This window comes from Limulus polyphemus, unplaced genomic scaffold (assembly GCF_000517525.1).
Source record: "Limulus polyphemus unplaced genomic scaffold, Limulus_polyphemus-2.1.2 Scaffold1215, whole genome shotgun sequence".
Lineage (NCBI taxonomy): Eukaryota > Metazoa > Arthropoda > Merostomata > Xiphosura > Limulidae > Limulus > Limulus polyphemus.
The window spans coordinates 250,587-260,758 of record NW_013666825.1 but is presented as its reverse complement, the minus strand read 5'-3'; positions in this window follow the sequence as shown (position 1 = coordinate 260,758).

The window sequence follows — 10,172 nt, the reverse complement described above, 5'->3', positions numbered from 1 at the left end:
CATGAATTTACATAACTTCCGTCCAAGGGACGAGTACTCCAGCTCGTTAAAAAATATTTTATCTTGTGCTACTAATTCTTACCCTAAAAGTCGGATTGTAAATGACATAAGTAAAATTGATAATGAATACAGTTACTTACTTAACCTGGTTCACACGTCGGTACTGAATATGGCAGATGTAGTAGTGTGGTTGCCATATTAGAACATATTCTATTTTGGGTTCTTCAAATAATAAGTATAATACAAATGATGTAGGTCAGCGGTAAGTTTACGGAGTTACAATGCTATAATCCATGGTTCGGTCCCCGCAATGAACAGAGCAAAATTAGCTAAATGTTTAGTTTTGCACTAAAACAAACTTCAAAGATTCAATATATGCACAAGCACCGATTGTTGTTTTACCTGCTGTACATGTATAATATCAGATCCTGATTACTTTTGATAAATCTGATCTTGTAAAGGAATTAGAAAAAACAGTGGAATTCGAGGGATTGTCATTGGAAGTTGATGGGGTGTCAATAATAATAATAATAACACGATATGCAATATACTCTAGAGAAACATCCTATTTTATTTATGATTCATTACAATACGCTTACTATACCTTATATCTAAAATCCGTATGTCATTTTAAATTATGTAAAACACACGTTGTAGAATGCTTGTGTATTCGTATATATGACACGGAGGAAGTAAAAATTTAACAGGCTTTGTATGAAGATCTTGCTTAGAAAGTCAATTGCTAATCCTTTTGTAACAAAGCTAATTTTCTACAGCCTCCTGTTTGAAATGTCTCGATGGATAGAAAATCAGCTAATTCAAAGAGTTCGTCAAAGTACAATTTTCTCCTTACAACTAGATGAATCTACTGACGTACAAGGTCTGTGCCAGCTACTTGTTTTTGTACGTTATATATGGAACTCCGAACCTCATGAAGATATGTTGTGCTGTGAACCAGTCCGAGTTTTCACTCAGGCAACGTAAATGCTTGGCAATGCAGGAGTGTAGGAGCTGGCATTTGGGACAGATCTAACGGGTCGGTCCTCTTGATCCTACGCGTGACCGTGTTATTAGAAATAGGAAGTGTTTCAATTTCTTGTTCACTTATATCACCAAAGAAAACTTTAACTGTATCTTTTATAGCTGGAAGAACTAAAGTCTCTCCAATTGTATGTGGCTTACCAGCTTTCGCGATTCTCAAACTGATCAGGTAGGACACGTACAAAGATTTTTCATTAACTTTGGTGTAACGTCGCCTAACGCTCTGTCCTGTCTTCAACTTGCTTAGCACCCTTAGCAACATACCACGTCTGCGAGCTGTGAATTCTTGCCCTGAGGTCATGACTAAAATGTTGCTTTTAGCTTCCTCCCGCTATGGGCCTCAGCCTGCATCTTCTCTATAGGGTATTGCAGTTCGCCAGTTGCTACCCAAACCTTCTTCCAAAATTTTTGCTCTGCTGATTTCTCCGTACTATACGTATATACGTTATAAAATAAATATGTATTTCTTGAAAACCTTCACATATTTAATATACTGTTACGACAGCGGAAGTCACGTGACGTTGGTGACACGTGATGAATTTCTCGAATGATCATGAATTATCGGGGAGGCCCGAGTGCATTCGAGACGCCCCTTTGTTAGTATATAAGCCTGGCAGAGAAGCCAGCGAGGGATAGATAATTAAAGAAGCAAACGAACGGAAGTGGCAGTAAGTAAAGTGTGTGAATCGCTATGATTTATTGAGTGTGTTATAAAAGTAGTTAAGTTTAAAGTGACGAGAAACATATTAATTGTACAATTACTGTGTGCTAAAAGTTTTTATCGAGGAAGAATAAACTGGTTTAACCAAGAAAGGACTTGTATCACTGAAGTTTCTTGGAAATAATTTCTACTGGAAATTAACAAACAAGCAGATATGCAACAATATTTAGTACAAAAAAATCTAAGTTGCTCCTTTTAATTTCTAGAACGGCTGCAGATTATAACAGAAATTTACAATTACTTATAATAATGTGGCCTCGGAAATATTTGTATTCAGTTATTCAATATAGAATATGAAATATTTCCACACACATAAAATGCAATGCCCTAAAACTTATATAGTTTATTCAGCTTTCTGACTAATATAGAAATGGCTTAAAATTATTCCCATACCTGGTCAAGCAGAGCTCCAACAGCAATATTTGAAGAAAATGACTCTCAAATATCCAAATTATCCCAGACCTGTGGACCCTAAAGCTATCAGTTCAGTAAAATCCTCGCCGTTTATTGATTACAAATAATATAATAACAAAAGGTCAGAGATAATTTATGACAAGTTTTGAAAGGAGGATGCTCATTGAAAGGAATGGCGCTTGACCGGTGCTTTATTGCTGATATCTCTATAAAGCAAAAGCTGTATGGGTGGTAAATTCTTGCTAGAATTGATAGTTTACCTCGAGGATATATATAAAATGTAAGTGCGAAATTCCACGGAAAGTTATAATGTCTTAGAGGGTAACAGAAAATGTTGAAATAAATAATTTAAACTGAAGAAGTGTCATGTGATATACAGAAAGTGAACTCTGGCAGTTATATATGTATATATATTATGTACGAAATTGAAACTTTTATGATATTAAAATTTGACCTGTAAATTAAGCTTTGATGCCAACTTTATTGATATACATTGAATGTAACTGTAAAAGGTCGTGACACACGCACTTTGACCTATTCGTAGTGAAAGGGTTAATATTATAAGTCTCAGAACAAGTCACTTACTGGTAGTAGGTAAACCTGTCACTCTATACATTGAAATTTAGTAATACATTACATACATGGACATGGCCTTGGAATGGGTCAGATGTTGTACTCGTTCTAGAGGTACAAGCCACGACCTTCACCTATTAATAATCATAGTATTTTCACGTACTGCAATAGAGGAAGAGGTCGTAAATCTACCTGATTGTAAAATTCACAGTGGTCAAAGAATAGAATGTGGAAGATATAAGGTCAATGGACAAACGAAAAATTTTCATGGACAGACACTTTCAGAATAGACAAACTTTAAATTAAAGCTACTAAGGATAAACAAACGTAGTTTCATGTAGTTTGAAATCATTCTAGAAAGGAAAAAAGGGTAATTTATATTTCTTGTGGTTATGAAGTCTGTCAAATTGACCAACTTTGTTATACAATTAGGGTAGAGAAAATAACAGATAAAATATAAAGTTTTACTTAAACAAACATTTGAAATGCATTTATGAGGTTTTAGAGATTACATAAATGACATTTGAGATTTTTGAAATGAAGAAAAGTAATATTAATTTCTACATGAAAACCACTTTGCATGCAAACTGGACAAAAAGGGCTCGACATATTCACTGATAAATTCTAAATGGAAATACTTTTTTAAAAAACTGATTTTGTTTTTCTACAAACAACTTGCAATGTTTCCTAAAAGTCTGCCAAATTTTATGAAGATACACATACTGTATCAAAAATTATAATATTAAAACTATATTCAAGTAAAAATGGTCACGTGGTCGGTCCCGTATTGAGGCAGTTAATGGACAAATGCAAAAGTCGTGGAAAGGCATTTCTCAAAATAGACAGTTTGAGGAATCTATCCTTTCAAATGAACAATTGACGACCCCGAGTCCGTTCACAAGTGTAATCAACATTGTAACAGTTTCCGATTTCCCCTCGAGGTGGATTCCTGTACATGGTGACTGGACCTCCCAGGGAAGGTTCTGTATTTTCAGTTACTTCCTCTGGGATCTGAACATCCACCCATGTGTTTGCTGTGCACTGCAACACACCACTTTGGCCTTGAATTCCTGTAGACAGGTGACCTTGGTGTGGCCTCTCCAGGGTCATTTGGCTAGTCCTGTAGGGCTACAGTCAACTGAGTACCAGTGTTGGGCATTCTCAACGGGTGTTGTGAACATTGTGTCTGATGCTGGTGTTTGGGTTTTGTGCTCACGAAGCCCTGGCATTGCTGCAGTGTCCTTGTTTGGCATTGTAGTTCATCCCATGGTGGGTGATTGGTGTCAGTGGGCACTGAATCTTTCTGCTTTCATCATGGATTCCCCAAATCCTCAAAAATATAAAATAGTATAAAAACAGCTAATTGGTAAATGACCAAGTCTTGAAGACTTTGACCAGCAATCTTCAACTCATTCTGAACCTGTACCTCGTTTTTTGATCTTACATTCTTTGTCCAACAAACCTTTAGGGCAAATATCTCCCTTTTTTATTCAGAAGGGATTAGAGAGGCTTGCTGGCTTTCCAAAGTCAGTTAAGAAGCTATGTTCTGGGGATATCTTGGTGGAAACATCTACACCAAAACACAGCAAACTCTTCCTGAATTCAAAGACCATTGGGATATACCCATTGAGGTTGCTCCTCATGCTCCCTTGAATTCCTCACGAGTAGTTATTGTTGAGAGGGATTTGAAAAATATCCCCGAGTCTGAGATCTTCACTGGTTTCTCCAGCCAAGGATTATGCTGCCTACAAATGTTCTTATTTTGACATTTCTTATTTCTACCTGCCACTGTCAATGAAGGTTATCTTAATTGTAAGGTATGGCCATATATTACCAACTCTCTCAGATGTTTCCAGTTTCAGCAGTTTGGTCATTTGAAGGCATCTTCTTGTAGTTCTGTGATGTATGCACATTGTGGTGGTCTTTACCACCACATCTACGAGTGTAAACTGGATCCTAACTGTGTTAATTCTGGTGGTTACCACCTCTCTTACTATCGTTCTTGCTCTAAATGGGTGAAGCAGAAAGAAGTACAGTGTTTAAACAATGTTAAGAGCGTTTCTTACACCGAGGCTCGGAAGTTATTGCCCCTGACTCCATCATAGACATATGCTGTTGCACTCCATTCCACTACTACAGTAGATGTGCAAACAGAGCTTTCTGTGCCTCCATAAGAGTCCTTTTCACATCATGTGAAGTGTGTTTTGCCCTCTGTGTATAAAATATTTGACAAGTACATGTCTACTCTTATCTCTGTCCCAACCATTCCTTCCAGTAACTAACTGGGTCCACTTTTTTCGATACACCCTGGAAAGTTGTAACCATCCATATCTCCTTGGGTCATACCATCACTGTTTGTTCCCAATACCTGTCTCTAGGAGAAACTTATGATCAATCAGACCTTGATGCTCTCATAAAACAGTTTTTGTCTCCCTTTGCAATTCTAGGAGACTTTAATGGACACAATACCTTCTGGGGTGGTGCTGATATTGATGGGAGGGGTCATTCCATTGAGCATATGCTTTTGGATCACAATCTTTCTCTTTTCAATATTGGTTCTTATACTTAATTTCATCACCTAGTCAGTCTTTTACTGCCATTGATCTACGTATCTATCTATTCCCCTTTACTTTTCTCTTCTTTTCTTAGAAAGTTGACAGTGACCCATGGGGCAGTGATAATTTTCCTGTCATTTTGAGACAGATTGGCTTTGGTCGATGCCACCCGACCTGAGTGTCATGGTGGAAGCTACACCAGGCCGACTGGCTCTCTTTCACCTCTCTCTCAGAACTTGATCCTGCTGTTGTTAGTCTTCCATTTATTAATGACTGAGTGGAGGCAGAAAATGATTGCTTTATTCAAGCAGCTGTTCATTCTATATATAAAACCTCGACATGTTTCCCATGGTATCCTCTTCCTACCAGCAGGCATGGAAGGCTCAGAAATGAGCCTGGAATACTTTTTGCAGGTATCTCACCTTTTCCGACTGCATCACTTTCCAGCAAGCCCATGACCATCCTCGGCAGATCAGACGTCAAAGCCGAAAGAAATCTTGGATTAAATTCACAACTAGCATCTCTTCTACCACCAGTTCCAAAATCATATGGGACATGATTCAAAGGGTCAATGGTAGAGATTCTTCCCATCACCTTTCTATCTTGTTCTCCAATGGCCAAAAAGTTGCTGTTGTACAGAGCATCGCTGATACTCTCGGTAAGTGCTTTTCTCATGCATCCAGCACTTTTGTTTCTTCCCTTGCCTTCTTCGCCATCAAGTCTCGGGCAGAGCAATCGCCTTTTTTCTTTTGGGCCGATCGTCTATATGACTATAATCTCCCCCTCACACTGGTGAAACTCAAACTTTCTCTTCGTGAATCAGTCTGGCAGTACATCAGTTGTATCTATGAGATGCTGTGCCATCTCCCTCCTGCCTCTCTTGCTATTCTTCTGGTTGTTTTTTACAGGATCTGGCAGGAGAGTGTTTTTCTGATGCTTGGCACCAGGCTATTGTCCTCCTTTTCTCTAAGCTGGGAAGGGTACCAAGATTCCTTCTAACTATCACCCACTTGCTTTGACTAGCTGTCTCTGTCATCTTAGAGAAGATGGTTAATGCTCGTCTTGTCTGGTTCCTCGAATCAAACAACCTCCTCTCACCCACCCAATATGGGTTCCGTCAGTAGTACTCCACTGTAGACCACCTGATTCCACTTGAAACCTCAATCAGGGAGGACTTCCTTAAGAGAGGACATCTTGACTATGTTTTCTTTGATCTTGAGAAGGCTAACAACACTACTTGGAGGTATATCATTTTGTGGGACCTCATATGGATTACATGGCCATTCAGAACTTTTTACTAGACAGACGATTCCAAGTCTATGTGGGTTTGACTCTTTCCTATTCTTTCACACACGAACTTCGAGTCCCTCAAGGCTGTGTCTTGAGTGTCACACTTTTCAGTATCAGGATTAATGCTATCACTTCAAAACTTCCTCTTACTGTTGCAAATGGGCTCTATGTCGATCACTTCCACATCTCGGTCGTCGAACATGAGGTTTATTGAGCAGCAGCTTCGGACTGCCCTCAATCAATTATTGAAGTAGTCCACAGCAAACGGTTTTACCTTTTCTTTTTACAAAACCATTTGTATGCATTTTTGCCACCATTGGGGCCTACACCCCAATCTCGAGCTCTGTCTCTGTAATGTTGTATTTCCTGTGGTTCCCGAGGTAAAGTTCTTGGGGTGTATCTTTGACCATAAGCTTACTTTCATTCCTCACATCAAACAGCTACATGTCAAGTGTACAAGAGAACTGAACATCTTCTGTGTCCTCTCTTCCATCTCTTGGGGAGTAGATCCGTGCTATTTGCTCAAGATCTATCCTGCCCTCATTTGATCAAAATGGACTATGAGTCTCTGGTCTATGGTTCTGCCAGGACCTCGACCTTGAAGATGCTGGACCCCACTCACCATCTGTGGCTAAAGCTCTGCACAGGGGCTTTCCGCACTTCTCTGGTCCAGAGTTTGTACACTGAGTCCCACGAACCTCCGCCATTTGCAACTTTCTCTGCAGTTTAGTACCAAGCTTCAATCCTTACCACAGCATCCCACCTGGAGTTGTGTCTTTCTTTGTCAGTAGGCCATGCTCTTTCAGAATATATGGTCTGGAATTACTTCTTTTGGACTTCGTATCAAGGCACAACTGGCTGAATTGGGTCTGTCATTAGATGACGTTGCTGTCCCTAATGATTAGCCCATTCTACCATGGCTTATTACCATTCCTAGATGTGACCTTTATTTGAGACATCTGAGGAAGGCAGATACTCCTGATTGGAAGTATAGTCTTCTCTTTGTTAAACATCTTTCTAACTATCCTTCTATTCCCGTTTACACGGATAGTTCGAAATCAGGTGACTCTGTAGGCCCTGCCATGGTTTATTTTGGGTCAGTAGTTATTCACAGGATACCCTCTACAGTTGCTGTGTTCACTGACGAGTTGTATACCATTTCTCTTGCCCTGGATCATGTAGAAGCTATGCAGTACACTGATTGTGCTATTTACACTGACTCTCTTAGCTCTCCACTGGCCCTGGAATCGCTTATCGTTAGTTTTCACTCTGTTCTCGTCGATATTCAACAAAGAATGGCCCATTTTTCTCTATCTTCTGTTTCCATCCAGTTGTTCTGGATACTTGACAATGTCGGTATTCACAGGAACGAGCTCGCTGACACTGCAGCTAAGTCCGTCTGCTCTGGTGCTGTCGCATGTATGGACTACGGTCTTATATTCGAGGCACGGCTTCGCGCCAATTAGCAGTCCACTTGAGGTGAGCAAGGTCATAACAACCTTTTCCAAATCAAATATTCTGTTATTCTTTGGTCGTCTTGTTTACGTAAGGAAGAAGTTGTCTTGTCAAGGCTACACATTGGTCACAGTTTTTTTAACTCATCGTTTTCTTTTATCTGGTATTGAACCACTCAAGCCACAATAACCCACGTTTTAGTGTCGTGCTGGCATCATTTTAGACACGTTTTCTCGGGGTTTAATCCTGATATTGGACGGTGTCACTGGCGACGATGACACTGTCCAACTTGATTGAATTTTGAAACTTTTACGAGCTATTGGTCTTTTAAACTCTATTTGATTTTTTTATCTGATTTTAGTTTTGTACTCGATTTATTTTTTAAATTCTATAGAATTTTACGTTTTGCTCTCTTTTACCGGTTGTTTGGCGCAGATAGCTAAGTTGTTTTGCGCAAATAAATCCCAACAACCAACCAGTTTCCCGCCAATTGAAGAATGTGGTCATACGAATAAAGTTAACAGTGCAAACAAAATAACAATTCCAGTGAGGGAGGAAGAGGTCTACTTCTTCAGATGAAGCTCATGACGGACGTGAATGATTTTCCCGACACCTTAGGGAAATGGGGACTATAGCTCGCAGCACCTCCATAGTCAATTTGACTCTTATTCCTCATAGGGAAAATGACTTAATAAAATTTATGTAACAGTTGTTTTTTCACACTTAATACAAATGTGGTTGCATATTGAGGGCACTTTGCATTGAAAAGGGAGGGGTTCGAACCCCCACCCCTGTATCCACTACTGCGCAATATTAATAGATTTCAAATTAGGATACACTTAATGTAGTTGTGATAACAGTTCAATATGTAAATTACTATCTTTACACGTTTCAAATTAGGTTACACTTAATGTAGTTGTGATAAAAGTTCAATATGTAAATTACCATCTTTACACGTTTCAAATTAGGTTACACTTAATGTAGTTGTGATAAAAGTTCAATATGTAAATTACTATCTTTACAGTATTCAAATTAGGTTACACTTAATGTAGTTTAATATGTAAATTACTATTTTTACAGGTTTCAAATTAAGTTGCACTTAATGTAGTTGTGATAAAAGTTTAATATGTAAATTACTATCTTTACAGTATTCAAATTAGGTTACACTTAATGTAGTTTAATATGTAAATTACTATTTTTACAGGTTTCAAATTAAGTTGCACTTAATGTAGTTGTGATAAAAGTTTAATATGTAAATTACTATATTTACAGTATTCAAATTAGGTTATACTTAATGTAGTTGTGATAAAAGTTTAATATGTAAATTACCATCTTTACACGTTTCAAATTAGGTTACACTTAATGTAGTTGTGATAAAAGTTCAATATGTAAATTACCATTTTTACAGGTTTCAAATTAGGATACACTTAATGTAGTTGTGATAAAAGTTTAATATGAAAATTACTATCTATACACGTTTCAAATTAGGTTATACTTAATGTAGTTGTGATAAAAGTTTAATATGTAAATTACCATTTTTACAGGTTTCAAATTAGGATACACTTAATGTAGTTGTGATAAAAGTTTAATATGAAAATTACTATCTTTACAGTATTCAAATTAGGTTATACTTAATGTAGTTGTGATAAAAGTTTAATAAATAAATTACTATCTTTACAGGTTTCAAATTAGGTTACACATACTGTAGTTGTTATAAAGTTTCATATACAAACCACTATCTTTATAGGTTCCGCTTCTTTTGAACTTTACTTCAGGTTTTAGTTTGGTGTTAAATAAAAATGCTGATTGAATGTAACAATAAACTTAACAAGTTCTTTCACTTACAAATTATAGCAAATATTTTAGTTTGCAAAAATCTCAATATGTATACACAGGAAGTTCTCAAAAAAGGATTCAAATGATATACACCTGGAAAAAAGTTAAGCACCCCCGTGTTTTTTTCAAGTGATTCAGATTCGACGTTCTTGTGACTGATTATAAATTACCATTCAATCTAAACGTGTTTATCAAATGAAATTATGCATTATTGGGCACAAGAAAACAAGATTATCACCGTAAAATAACAATTTTTAATTTACATACCATGACATCAAAATATGGAC